The 14237-nt window shown below is 41.0% G+C and overlaps 1 long non-coding RNA gene across 1 annotated transcript in view; it reads left to right on the forward strand.

Moving 5' to 3' along the window:
- The window catches only part of LOC138145134 (uncharacterized), a 7364-nt gene extending 4872 nt beyond the window's left edge, over nucleotides 1-2492 (forward strand). The window contains exon 3 of the long non-coding RNA XR_011164116.1: nucleotides 1863-2492. This is a non-coding gene — a long non-coding RNA (uncharacterized lncRNA). The remainder of the gene's footprint in view (nucleotides 1-1862) is intronic.
- The last annotated feature ends 11745 nt before the right edge of the window (nucleotides 2493-14237 follow it).

The raw sequence follows: 14237 nt of genomic DNA on the forward strand, positions 1-14237 counted from the left end.
TGTGTGTGTGTGTGTGTGTGTGTGTGTGTGTGTGTGTGTGTGTGTGTGTAGTGGGGGTTATGACACTCCTTAAAAAGGATATGAGCAGTGGGAAAATAGAGGGAACCATTACTGAAAATGAATTGTTTCTCACTGATAGAGTGAACCATCCAACCATTCCTTTTGAAATGTCCACGTTCATTTGCTCCTTGAGACAGGGGCTGCTGAACAAAATCAAAAATTAATGAGGGTAGGAGGTGGGCGAGGGAAATTGTCCCAGTTAGACTAGGTCTATAGGAAGATCCAGTTTGCCTTTTGGAAGAGGACTCTGGGGCTAAATGAAGGTGGTGGGGTGGAATGGGAAGCAATACCACTCAACTTCGGCCACTCTTTAGTGTCAGGTACCCCTCTCCTCTAGCTGACGTCCCCCCAAAGTTTCCTATAGCCATAGCACCAGCTAGAAACTCCTCTTAATCCCTTGGGCCCCACCTTGTGTAGGAAATGGAATCTGCAAGAGCTAGAGGGCATAGTTCCCTACTAGGACCCTCACAATCCCTTGGTTTCCTGGATAATAGCCCTGTTTACCTTTAATTGTGTGCAAACAAGTCAAACCTGTTTAAGGGCCTATTTAAGGTCCTGAAAGGCCCCACACTCTGCAGATGGCTTACTGGAAACATTATTCCACTCCTAATTCTGTTCCAGCCTCTGTTAAGAAGAGAGCATACTAGCTTGGAAAACATGGGAGCCCTTCTAGAGTTTAAGCGGAGAGGCAAGAAGACAGAGGAGAGTGTTCTCTTCCCCAGGGCAGTTTAGTCCAGCTTTTCAAATGGAAAAAGTGTTCATAAATTGGGCAGAAAGAACGTGGGTTCCGGATTTAGAAGACCTGAGTTCCAATCTCCCCTCTGATATTTACTATTGGTGTTGATTTTGGGCAGGTCACTCAAACTACATTTCCCTCGACTATCAAATGAAGTAGGGTTGGATTAGAGGTATCTTCGAGCTCAAGACTTGTGATTTGTGATTGTATGATTGGGAAATGACCAAATCAATTGTGGTTGATTAATAGACTGCTTCTTGAGAAATGATGAATATGAGGATTCCAGGAAAATATGCTCAGTGCCCAGTGTTTTTGCTACAGGTTGAGAGGCAACTAACTGCATGGCATAATGGGTAAACAACTAGCCTGAAACCAGGAAGATCTGGGTTGAAATTTCTCTCACTTGACAGATTCAGCAATTAAAAGCCAATCCATGAAAGAGGAGGAAGGGCAATAGGAAGAAGAGAAAACCTAAAATTTTTAGAGATAGCTGAATCTGGAGAAGTTAGAGACAGGGTGTCTTAGAGGGAAAATGTTGAGAGTAAAGGTTCAAAAAGAGGAAAAGAAGGAATGTAAGGAGCTGATAGAACCATGGAGTCACATACTTTAACTTTTTTACCTGAATGACAGAATCCCTTCTATGACTTCCCTAACAATGGGTGAGGATGTTTTCAATAAGCACCTACTATGTGCTCAGCAGTGTGTTGTGCTCTGCCGATATAAATACAATAAACGAACCAGTGCCTACTCACAAAGTGCTTACTTTCCAACCAGAAAACACCCTATATTCAGAACTGGAAGGGAGTTACTGATATTTATAATGTCATGTAAGTTTGCAAAGTGGAATCATACCCATCCATTGGCCAACTGACTTCTCCACAGGATATCCATAGGCACCGGTTTTCCAAGCTAAGTAAGAGCTAGAAGGAACCTCACCTCCTTTTTCTTCTCTTCCCCTCTCCTTTTTCCCTCTTCTTCTCTCATCTTGTCTTAAGATCATAGGATCATATATTTAGAGTTAGAAAGGATATTAGAGGTCATTGAGTTCAACCTCCTTGTTTTACAGATGAGACGACTGAGGCACAAAGATGTACCCAGGGCTGTATAGCCATTAAGAAACAGGATTTTACTTCAGGAACAATGCCTTGCCCTCCCGCTATTTTATAGATGAAGAAACAAGCGTAAAGACAGATCCAAAGTCCTACAGACAGTCACACTTGCCCACAACTAAGAGGGAGGACGTGGGTAGGAAGAAGACCTCCCAGCCATCTTTTCTCACTGGAAGCCTTTGTCTATAAATTCTGTCTTTAACCTACCTGACTCATGTCAACAAAGTGACTGGGAGTTAAGCTGTTCTCCAGGGGCAAGGGCAGAACTTGGTGGTGGGTGAATCCCACTTTTCTCCTGTTTCTGTCATTGGCAATGTGGGCCAGGATAAAGAAGTGGATTAACTATAATCCAAGACATTTAAAAAAAAAATTGGAAGTGGGAGTCAAGGGGGGTGAGCAAGTGTGAGAAGGTTCCCTTCTTATATGAACCTCTTGAAAGTTTCACAAGCAATATCTGCTTTTAAGTCCTCAAGTACTACCCAACCAGAGGGCTGTTTCACAAAGGACTTTTTCTCCCTTAAAAAAAAAAAACACCTCATATTACACTGTAAAAATGCTTTTCAGTCAATAAAAGTCCCTTTTGACTGAGCACATTTCTTTATGGTGTTTAACTTTTGTTCAGATCCTGATCTGAGAAGACTTGGTGGGGGATGGAGGATTTCCCAGAAGGAAGAGGAAAATCCTGAGATACCACTGAAAAACCCCACAATCAAAACCTCTTTATGGGATACAAACTCAGAATTTTCCCTCTAAAAAAACCCTGTGATTAAAAAAAAATACCTTGAACACCTAATAATAGGCCCCTGAAAGCTGAGATCCTCCTCTCCTCTTTCTAACCCTTGGGAACGCAGTTAACAAGAACGTATGTTTTTAATACACTGATTCTTAGCAACAAAGTAGTTCTTTAATTAGTACAAAACTTGAATAACGCATTACCTAGCATTGTACACAGCACACAACAGTCAGTTACTTGTACTGGCAGATTCGCTTACATATGTCACCACTGTACCTGTAATTTACTTTATTGCCAGTTCAATGTGCCAAGTTGGTTTTTTTTTTTTAATTTAAAGCTTTTCCCAACAGTCATTTCATAGGACCTCACTGTGTAGTATTAACTCCACCATAGAATTTAGCACTTTCCTTATTAGGAAATTCCCACTAGACAAAGAGAATGTCCCAAGACTTGTCTCTACTTTGCTCATCACCCACAGAGTGGCTCATAGGAGTAATTTCTTAGGAAGTTACTTAAACAGTTCCCAATAGGGATTTGGGGATTCAAGAAAAGTGTATGATGGTTGAGGCAATAGATTCCTTTTCAAGGCAGGTGTCCCACTATCCCAACCCCTTGGAGAGAATTAAGTTACAGTCAAAAGAAAGCCCTAGAAAGGATCAGGTGAGATGCAGTGCCACAGCAGGGGAGAGGTGAATGGTCCAAGTGTCATGTCATTTTCTAATTTCTCCACTTCTTCTCTACAAGATACATAATGTTCAGTGGCAGCTAGAGCACTGACCCTGGAGTCAGGAGGACCTGAGTTCAAATGCAACCTCAGACACTTAACTAGCTGTGTGACCTTGGGCAAGTCACTTAACCCCAATTGCCTTGCCTTCCCCCCCTAAAAAAAAGGAAAAAAAGATACATAATGTTCTTTATTAGATTATTCTTTTCCAACAGAGAAGCATGTAACTAACCTTTACAAATGGAAACTATCTGAAAAAAAGAAAACTTGATCATCTCCCTCCTCACCCCCTAATAATAGGTAATTTTGTCTATAGGTACGGAGGCAAGAGGCTCTGAAATGGAAGAGGAAAGGAGAGATGGGGAGGGAAGGGAAAGAAAAAAAGAAGAGGAGGAGAAGGGAAGGGAGGGGAGGGAAAGGAAATGAGGGGAAGGAGGAAGAGAGGAAGAACACAGTACAGAGGTGAGGGGAAGAGAAAAAGGATAGGGAAGGGTGGAGAGAGGAAAAGGGAAGGGAGGATAGGGAACTGGTGAGGGAAAGGGAGAAAATGGAAGGGGTGAGGAAAAGAGGGAAGAAGAGATGAAAAAGGAAAGGAAAAGGAAGGAGAGAGAAGGGAAAGGAGGGAGGCTAAGGAGGGGAGAGAAAAGAGAGAAAGGAAGAGAGGAGGGGAAAGTGGGGGGAAGGAGGAGAGTAGAAAAAGGAAGGGAGAAGAAAGAAGAGGGGAGGGAAGAGAAAAGGGGAAGGAGGAGGAGAGAAAAGGAAAGGAAAGAGAAGTAGAGGGGAAGAAGGGAGGAGAATGGGGGAAGAAAGAGAGGAAAGAGGTTTGGAGGAGGAATGAAGAGGAAAAAAGGAGAGGGGAAGAGAAGAAAAAGGAGGAGGGTAGTGAGGAGAAAAGAAAGGACCTATTTCATCTTGCCACACTTTAGTAATTCTTTTCACCACCTGGGTGAAAATTTTGCAGAAAGTAAAGACTACATTCCCTTACTCCTCACAGGATTTAAATGTGTGGATAATAGCAGCACTTTTTTAAAAAAAGCTATTTGTCAGGACTTAAATCCACAGCTTTAGCGCATTTTGTTTGTTTGAAAGTCTTAGTTGTGGAAACCTAAGCCATCCATAATAAAAAGGAGCATTCCTGGCTTTCTTTGGCAAAGCTATTAGCTTTCTGGCCTTTGGCTGGTTGATGTATACAGTATCTATAGCTATTGCATGCAAATGTTCTCCGCTGACTAGCAAGTTCTTTGATCCAACCAGCTAAACTTGATTTTCCAGATTATTCGAGAGACAAGGCACACATCTATCAGCTTTACAAGCCCTGGCAGGCTATCAAGACCCCTGCTCCCCTACTCCCTTCATCAAAATTAAAGGTAAACATGGAGCCAGTTCTCATTTAAATATGCAGCTTGGAGATCCAGCCTTGACTTTCACAGTTGCTGCAGCGGCAGCAGCCGAAGAAAAACAACAGTTGAAGGAACTGCATTAAGTGAAAGGTTTCCCTGGCAAGGAGGCCAAACTAAATAGTGAAGGCCAAAGCAAAAACATGCTTCACTGAAACTAAACTTTAGTCAATTCAGTCCCCTTAAAACAAAGGTTTTTTGTGATTTCAAAAGTGAACATTGTACTTTGCCCTGGCAGCCATTGCTGTGTTTTTGAATGATCCGATTATGCATAAATCCCAGGGCTACATGCCTTTCAGCACCTAAATCCCATGAGTGATTGGAAAACATTACTGAAGTTTTCTATATACAGTATCTGCCCCTTTCTTCCTCTTAACCTTTTAAAACATAAGCTTCAAGTGACAATGTTTTGACGTACATTGTCACTGTGTATTTTCTCTCTCTCTCTTTTATTACTTTGGAAATATTTATAGAAGATCAAGGAATCCACTTCCTGTTAACTGGGAGTTTGCATTTTTCATCACCTCCTTTCACTCATTTCCCACCATTTCTGAGTCTGGTGAAGCCGCCATGCTTTTGACCAGACTGAGCAGGGAAGAGGTTAGAAATGCCATTGTTGTCTGGGTTCTGCTGTTGGCCAGGCTTGTAATTTGCAGTAGGAAGACACTGAAGTGAATTCAAAGGACTCTTTTGAAATAGCACATTAATGCTTCCAGGTAGCATGGCTCAATATATTTGGTGAATGATTAGCTCCTAAGATGAACAGCACCTGAGTGGTACCATTGAGATTCAGGGTTTCAAGAGGGCTGGATTTGCTCACCTGCCCCTCCCCCTGGCTCCTCTGGACAAGTGATGAAGGAGTATTCTGGCACAGTACTCAGGCCGGAGTGTAGGAGTGATATTTCTTGGTGCCTCTTAAAACAAAGGATCCACATTAATTTCTGGGTGCCTTTTCTTTAGAATTGGAGGGATTCCATTGGTTTCTTGGCCAAAATCCCAAAACAGCTAATTACATTATGCCTTTCCAAAGTTTCCTCTGAAGTTTTAACAGGATCTTGTGGTATATTTATCTTGTCAATACCTGACAGAATTTGGTAGTCCCTTGTTAAGTAACTCTAGTAATTCACTTCAAAGCATGTCCATTGGAGGATTCCATGCAATAATACTTAGGTGAGCGTGACTAGGGAGCATAGTGACCTGGGAGGTGACAATTTGTCTACTGGAAGGATGTCCTATTACAGAGCAGAAGGTATTAACATGTTGATTGTACGTTATCTCTCTAGGGCCCAGTGGTAAACTCTATTTGGTCTTCTGAAGTCAACCCTGGGAGAAGGTGGCCAGAGGCCTAATGAGTCTGATGTGAAATCTATAACATGATATCTGATTGCCTTATTTTCTCTTAGGAAGATGACCTGAGAAAATGACAGACTGAGTGAACTTTAATGGAAAAATATGCCATGCTATGCTGGCTAGGGAGGCGACATGGCGGGAAGAACTGGGCATTGAGGGAACAAAATAAATCCATTGCTTCCCTGGGATAGAACTACACAGAATGTGATTGTTAAAATTTAACAAACGTTCAGGAAGGACTGGGATGTGCAAGGCACCTAAGCTACAAAGATAAAAACCAAACAGTCCCTGACCTCAAGGGGCTTATATTCTACTGGGATTATGGTGGTACACAAGTAAGAAGATACCCAAGATAACCAATACCCAAAACTATACCTTATAGTTTTGCAGTATTGTATAATGGATAGCAAGCAGGCCTTCAACTTAAGAAGAGTTGGATTCAAGTTCCCCTCTCTAATATACACTGGCTTTGTGACTCTGAGTGGGCATTAACTTCTTAGCGAATTCTTAGTTAACTTCTAGTTAACTTCATTAACTTTAGGCCAGTGGTGTCAAACCCAAATAGAAATCAAATCCATACATAAGGACCCCTGAAGGCAACATATTGACTTAGTTTTCAAATGTAATATTACCTATATTTTATTGTATGTTTACTTAATTGTTAAATGTTTTACAATTACATTTTAATCTGGTTTGTTGTTGACTGAATGTTTGACACCTCTGCTCTAGGCAATTCTCTAAGTGACAGAGAAGATGCCTATCTTTTTTGTATGATGGAGTTTCCTCACCCAGGAGTTCCCTATAAAACCATAGTTCAAGACCTATTCCTATAGGCTTGTCTTAGGCAGGTCCTAGACACTGAGTTGGTGAGGACCATTAATGGATGGCACTAGTTACTTCTAACTCCAGACACATTGAGTATTTCATAAAGCTTCTAATGGCCAAGCACTAATTTTGAGAGGTAGCTCATGATCCTGTCCCAGGATATTCCCTAAATGGCTATTCCCTGTGCTTATAATTATGAAAAATGTTGGTCACCAGTGTTTCTTTTAGTGCTTCCTCCCTCAGAGAGCACCCCCTCCCCTCCCTTTTTCAGAGGCACTTCTGTAAACCAGCAAACATCAACAAAATGAGATATTTATCTTACCCTCTAAACATTTATTAAGCACCTACTACATTCTATGCATTGTACTAAAAGCTGGGATACACATATGAAAAGCAAAGACTGTCTCAGCCCTCAAAGACCCTGCAACCTAATGGGAAAAGACAGTGCACAAAAAGAATCTGAAGAGGGGGTGGGGTGGGAGAAGACACCTGGTGCGGGTGCATGATGGCAAAGTCCAAAGAAGCCCCAAACAAGCAGTATAGGGGGGTGGGGAATGAGGAGATGGTTGTCCTGCACTCTCTCCTTAATTGGAGAGTTTTCTAGCCATAAATCTCTCTGATAACAGCCTTTATGCTGTTTCTCCTGAAGAATTTCTCATTTTCAATGTATTTTAGCCCACTCAAAACCACAATTCTCTCCTGTGTCCTTCAGGCAAGCTTCAGTTTTAATTCTTTCATAACTCATAGTCATATCGCATCACCAGAAGAATATTGATGTTTAAGAGATGGGCCTTTGATTCAGAAACAAGGTTGAGATCAATAAAAACACTGTATAATTTCCCAAAGACAATCCAATCTGCTCTCCACTTATTGAATTCTGGGCCTAGCTCATAGTCCAAGCCAAGCCAACAAGGATTTATCAGGTGCTTACAAAGTGCCAGGCATTGTGCTAAGTGTTTAGGATAGAATCAATCAATAAAAAAACAATGGCCTCCACCCTCAACAAGCTCATACTCAAATGAGGGAGACAATGTGTAAACAACTATGTCTATGCAACATGTATAGAGTATAAATGGGAGGTAATCTCAGAAAGAAGAGAACAAGGAAAGGCCTCTTGCAAAAGATGGAATTTGAGCTGATTCTTGAGGAAGCTGGGAAATTGGGGAGGAAGAGTATTCCAGGCATGGAATACAGTCAGTGAAAAGGCGTAGAGGACCACATGCATAACACACGCTACTGGAGATGCTAAAATTGTTTGGATTGTAGATTGTGGATTGTTCAGTCCTGAAAATTCTGATTTACTGGAGGGCTAAAGCCATTTGGTCATTCATACGAAGTCTAACACCAATATGGCAAGTCCTCCAGGACTAGGGGTGGGGCACCAGGGCACGTAAGGAGGAGAGAACCATCCCACGTAGAAAAGTGAGCAAGCAAAAGTCAATTCATTCTCATGTCAATTAAGGGTGCTGTTGGACCTTCAAGTGGTCACTGCACTTCTAGCCTGGGTGAGATAGAGTGATCTGGTCTTGGAAAGAATAAGGAGAGGAGGGGAATGGAAAGGAGAGGAGACAAGAAGAGAGAAAAGGAGGTGAGAAGAAAAAAGAAAAGGAAGAAAAAAGGAAAGAAAAGAAAGGAAAGGAAAGGAAAAGAAAAGGAAAAGGCAGAGTAGGAGATGGAGTACTGTAAGAGTCAGTGTTGTTAGATTGGAGAGTATGGATGGAAGGAAGTAAAATGTGAGAAGACTAGAAGGTAAGAAAGGGCCAAATTATAAAGAGCTTTAAATGCCAAACAAAGCATCTTATATCTGATCCAGGAGGGAATAGGGAGCCACTGGAGTTTATTGAATAGGGAGTTGACATGATTAAACGTGTGCTTTAGAATGATCTCTTTGGTCGCTAAATGGAAAACAGACTGAAGTGGGGAGAAATTTGTGGCATGTAGACTAGGAAGGGTTTGGGAGTAAATAAAATGAGTTCTGCTTTGGGCGTATTGAGTTTGAGATATTTCTGGGACATTCAATCTGATATGGCCTATAGGCTGTTCATGATGCCAGATAGGTGGTTGAGAGAGGTTAGGGCTGGATAACCAGATCTGAGAATCATTTGCTTAGATGTGATCATTGAACCCATTGAAGCTAATATCACCAAGTGAGAGAGAGTAGAGAGAGAAGAGAAGGCCAAGACAGAGTCATAGGGGATAACCACAATTAGTGGGTATGACACGGATGGTTGAAGAACTAAGCAAATGATACTTAGAAGGGGTAGTCAGCTAGATCAGAAAGGGGAGAGCAATGCCGAAAAAACCAAGAGAGGAGACAGCAAGTAGTGTCAAAAACGGCAGAGAAGTCAAGAAAGAAGAGAAGTGATTTTTTAAAAAGGCATGAGATCCGGCAATTAAGAGATTATTAATAACTTTGGAAAGAGTGACTTCTGTTGAATGTTGAGACAGGAAACTGGATAGTGAGGGGATGAGAAGATAGTGGAAAGAGAGAAAGTGGAGGCACTGATTGTAGACGGCTTGTCCATGTCCAATATTTTAAAAATGCATATATGCAGATATCTATATGCATGTGTGTATGTCCAAGATACCCTATATATGCACACATGTATATGCCCATGCACACACATGCATATACACAATATCTTGGACACATGTACTTTATAGATATACACGTGTGTTCTAGACACAGCGCATATGCATGTGTTTATATACATGTAAGCAAATATATTGTATCTTGGATCTCCATACACACATAGATATGCATATGTGCATGTCCAGGATATAATATATACATATATATGTATATATATATATATATATATATATATACACTAATATCAGTAATAGAGAGAAATATATGTGTGTGTGTGTGTGTGTGTGTACGTACTGATGGACAAGTTCTACACGATGTTCCCACAATTGGATATAATAATGTGGACAATGGACATTCTTCATCTACTTGTTTTTTCTTTCATGCATAGTTATACTGAACACTTTTTAGTGGTTATGGATCTCGTGTAGAAGATGCTACAGTATTATGGAGCTGGATGAATCAGCCAAATGCCATCTGAAATCAGGAACATATAGAGGATCTAGCCACATGTAGGGAAACTAATTGGGTCTGGTACTTGATATCCTCCTCCTTTTCTCCCTCCCTCTCTTCCTCTTCCTCTTCCTCTTCCTTTTCTTCCTTCTTCTCCTCCTCCTCCTCCTCTCCTCCTCCTTTTCTCCCTCCCTCTCTTCCTCCTCCTCTTCCTTTTCTTCCTTCTCCTCCTCTTCCTCCTCTCTTCCTCTTTCTTCTCCTCTTCTACCTCTTCTTCTTCCTCATCTTCATTCACCTTTGCATGGTTTGCCAAACACTTTACATACACTATCTCATTTGACCTTCACAAAAACCATGTGATGTAGATGCTTCTATTGTTATTCTCATTTAATAGATGATAAAACTGAGGTCAGAGAGATTAAATCACTTGCTCAGAGTCCCTCAGCTAGTAAGCATCTGAAGGAAGATTTCCTTTATCTAGCATTCAAGGCTATCCACAACATGATACTACTCTTTATTCATTGTGTTATTTCACCTGACTTCCCTCCGTGGACACTCTACTCCAGCTAACCTGGTTTACTCATTGTGCCTTTCCCTCATTGTGCCTAGAATCCATTTCCCCCTCAATCTGTTCAATCCTTATCCCGCCTTTAAAAATCCATCTGATGTTACCTCCTTTAGGAAACCTTCTGTATCCCCCTTGGTAGATAATGACCTTTATGACATGTTATTATGTATTATAATTACTTGTGTATACCTAGCAGAGAGCTCTGCTAACAGTAAGGTCATATATTTTTGACTCAGTTGAAAATGCACATTTGTCCCTTGGAAAGGGAGAGAATTTCCTCAAATCTTTTCTCTTTAGTCAGTCAGTAAGCATATGTTAAGCACCTACTATGTCCTAAGCACTGGGGATACAAAGTACAAATTTTAAAATAAGATGGTCTCTGCCCACAAAGAGCTTACAATCTAACAGGGGAAAATGACAAACACAAGGGAGTAGAAGAATGGGGAGGGGAAGGTATCCAATGATAGGCCATGTTGGAAAGTCCCCCCAAAATCCAAGAGCAGTGTGCTGGGTGAGAAATGGGGAAAAACCATTCTGTGCCCCCTCTTTAAAGAGATGCCCTGGAGCTTCTAGCACTAAAGGGGATTGGGGAAGGCTTCTTGCAGAAGGTGGGATTGTAGCTGGGGCTTGAAGGAAGCCAGGGAAACCAGGAGGTAGAGATGAGGAGGGAGAGTATTCTAGACATGGAGAATAACCTGGAAAAAATGTCCAAAATCTGGAAATGGTGTGTTTTGTTCAAGGAACATCAAAGAAGTCAGTGTTATTGAATCAAATTACATGGAAAAGGTAGGAGTAAGGTATATAAAAATTGGAAAGGTAGGAGGGGGCCCAGTTGTACAGGGATTTAAATGTCTAATGAGAATTTATATTTGATCCAGTAGATGATAGAGAACAACGGGAATTTGTTGGATATGAGGGTGACTTAGTTAGATCGGTATTTTTTCTCACTAACGTGGGAAAAGCTGCAGTGGAGAGACCAACCGTCAGCCTATTACAATAATGTAGGTGTGAGATGATGAGGTCTTGCCCTAGAGTGGCAGTGTCAAAGACGAGAAGGGGGCATATAAGAGAGATGTTATGAAGGTAAAATTGACAGGAATTGTCAACAGATTGGATGTGGGAGGAGTGAGTGAGGAATTGAGAAAGATACCTAGATTGTGAACCTGGGTGACTGGGAGGATTGTAATACCCTTGACAGAAATAGAGATGTTTAGAAGGGAGCAGATTTTGAGAGAAAAGATACCATGTTCAGCCTGGACATATTTGAGAGGTCTCCAGACTATCCAGTTTGAGATGGCTAGCAGGTGGTTAGAGATTCAAGTCTGTAGTTTAGGAGAGAGTAGACCAGAGAATCATCAACATAGAGATGAAAGCTGAATCCATGGGAGTTGATGAGATCACCAAGTGAAACAGTATAGAGGGAGAAGAGAGTTTAGGACAGAGCCCTAGGGAACACCATATTGAATACAGATTTGTTTACTAGATTGGCTAATTATCACTTTGGAGAGTATGGGGAACTGTTTCCTAGAGAGATGAGATGGAATGTTAAGTAAATTTCAATATGTAGGGGGAAAGTAAGGATTGTAAACATAGAGTGCTCAAGAGGAAGGATGGTATGGAGGGCCAAGTGGGAAACATAGGCAAGAGAGGGGTGGCATTTAGATTAGGCTCCTGTCACCAGACAGGGCTGGGGCAAAGAGGCAGCAAGAGCTTTGGAAGGTCCCAAAGAACAGATCTTGTAGTATACTCTCCATGGACCGGAACATTGGAGGCAACAGTCATTCCTCGAAGCTAGAGGTCTTAAAAAGAAACATTTTCTATATACTCTTTCAAAATGAAAATTTAAAAAAAAGATATACTATAAGATTTCCTCAATGAGAGCCACAGGAATAAGAGATTATAATAATACTAAGTTGTTTTAATTTCTAATACAGTATCAGTAGATATAGCCTATGTAAACAAACATTCTTCGGGGGGTCATCAATAATTTTTAAGAGTGCAAAGGGGTCCTGAGAACAAAAAGTTTGAGAACCACTGGTGCAGTGCATTTAATGATCCCAGTGATTTTGCTCATGACTACAAAACGTCATCTTTGTAAACACTAGTCTTCTCCCAGTTATGTTACATGACTATAAATCATGGAAAGGCATAACTTCAGAAGAATCCTACTAGTAGGAGACCCAAAGGGAAGGTGAGTGTAAATAAAGAGTAACATATTACCAAAGACATGGGAAGGCTGAAGGGAAGAGAAAGAGGAAGTGAATAAACATGATTTAAGCAGCTACTATGTACTAGGCACTAGGCTGAGTATTTTACGAATAATTGACTGGACATGAAGAAAGGGAAAGGAAAGAGAGTTAAAGATGTTGCTAAGTTTAGGAGCCTGGTGACTTTAATATTCAACAAAAATAGGAGAGTTGGGAAGAGGGATCGTTTGGGGGACAGGAGGAGGACTGTGAATTTAGTTTTGGAAATGCTGAGCTTAAATTATTGGAAGTGCATGCAGATAGACATGTCCATCCTGCAGTGGGAATGCTGGACTGGAGTTCCATAAAGAGAGGATTCTGGAGATGCCCATTTGGAAGTTATTTGCACAGAAGTGATAGCTAAGTCCATGAAAGGGATGATATTGCCAAGGGAGAGCAAGAAGCAGAAAAAAGGGCTGAAGACAGAGCCTGGGGATATGCCCACATTTGAGACCAGAAAGGGGAAAGATGAACATGTGAATGAAATTGAAGAGAAGTAGTCTGATAGGCAGGAAGTCAAGGAAGGAAAGATCAACAGGGAGGAGGGGACTGGTTGACAGAGTCACAGTACTGCAGAAATGTCAAGTGGGATGAAAGCTGAGAAAGGGCCAGTTGAATAAGGCAATTAAGTTACCAGTAACCTTGGAGAGAGCATTTTAATAGAGTAGTGGGGACAGAGGTCAGGTTGATAAAAGAGCTGGTTATAATAAAATTTGGCTTGGATGACTGCTTTTGTAATAAAGTGTTCTTCGTTGATACTTTGGAACCATATCAAAACTTTGTGGTTCTTTTGTCAGAGAGCATAGGTATGTTTGTTTCAGTGCTTGGGGGCAGAGGCAGGGGAAGGGGTGATATGCTTTGGTATTGATTTGGTCATTTCCAAAGTGGAATGATCTTCTAAGGCTATTGTGGGAAGATAACGGAGCAGCTGCATAAAAACCAAAATGGATGATGGCATGTTTTTATTGTTATTGGAAGGTACGTTGTTGTATAATCCACCAGATTATGAACAACCAATCAGAGCAGAAGAAATAGCTGATGAAAACATATGGGACAGAAAAAATTTTGACAAACACATCTCAGCTAGCATTCAGCAAATGATCCAGAATTATGCTGTTTAGTCTTATGATAACTGGTTTCATTAAAAACAAATTTAATTAGCACAGCAGTTTAGCTGATGTGTCGAATAGAATTGGCCTAAACCTTTTGAAGGCAGATAGAATGTTCAAACTCTGAGACCTTAGAGAGATAATCCAGTCACATCCCCTCATGTTACAGAAGAGGAAACATTTTCAGAGTGGTTCAGTGATCTGATAAAGACCTTTTAACTAATATAGTGACAAAGTCAGTGAATAAATATTTATTAAGCCTCTATTATGTATCAGACACTGTGTGAAGCAGTGAGGATATAGAGAAAGACAAAAAAAAACCAACCCAAATCCCCCA

This window comes from Petaurus breviceps, unplaced genomic scaffold, assembly GCF_028583685.1.
Source record: "Petaurus breviceps papuanus isolate PSGF00001 unplaced genomic scaffold, PetGlider_PUasm1.0 90730, whole genome shotgun sequence".
Taxonomy (NCBI): Eukaryota; Metazoa; Chordata; class Mammalia; order Diprotodontia; family Petauridae; genus Petaurus; species Petaurus breviceps.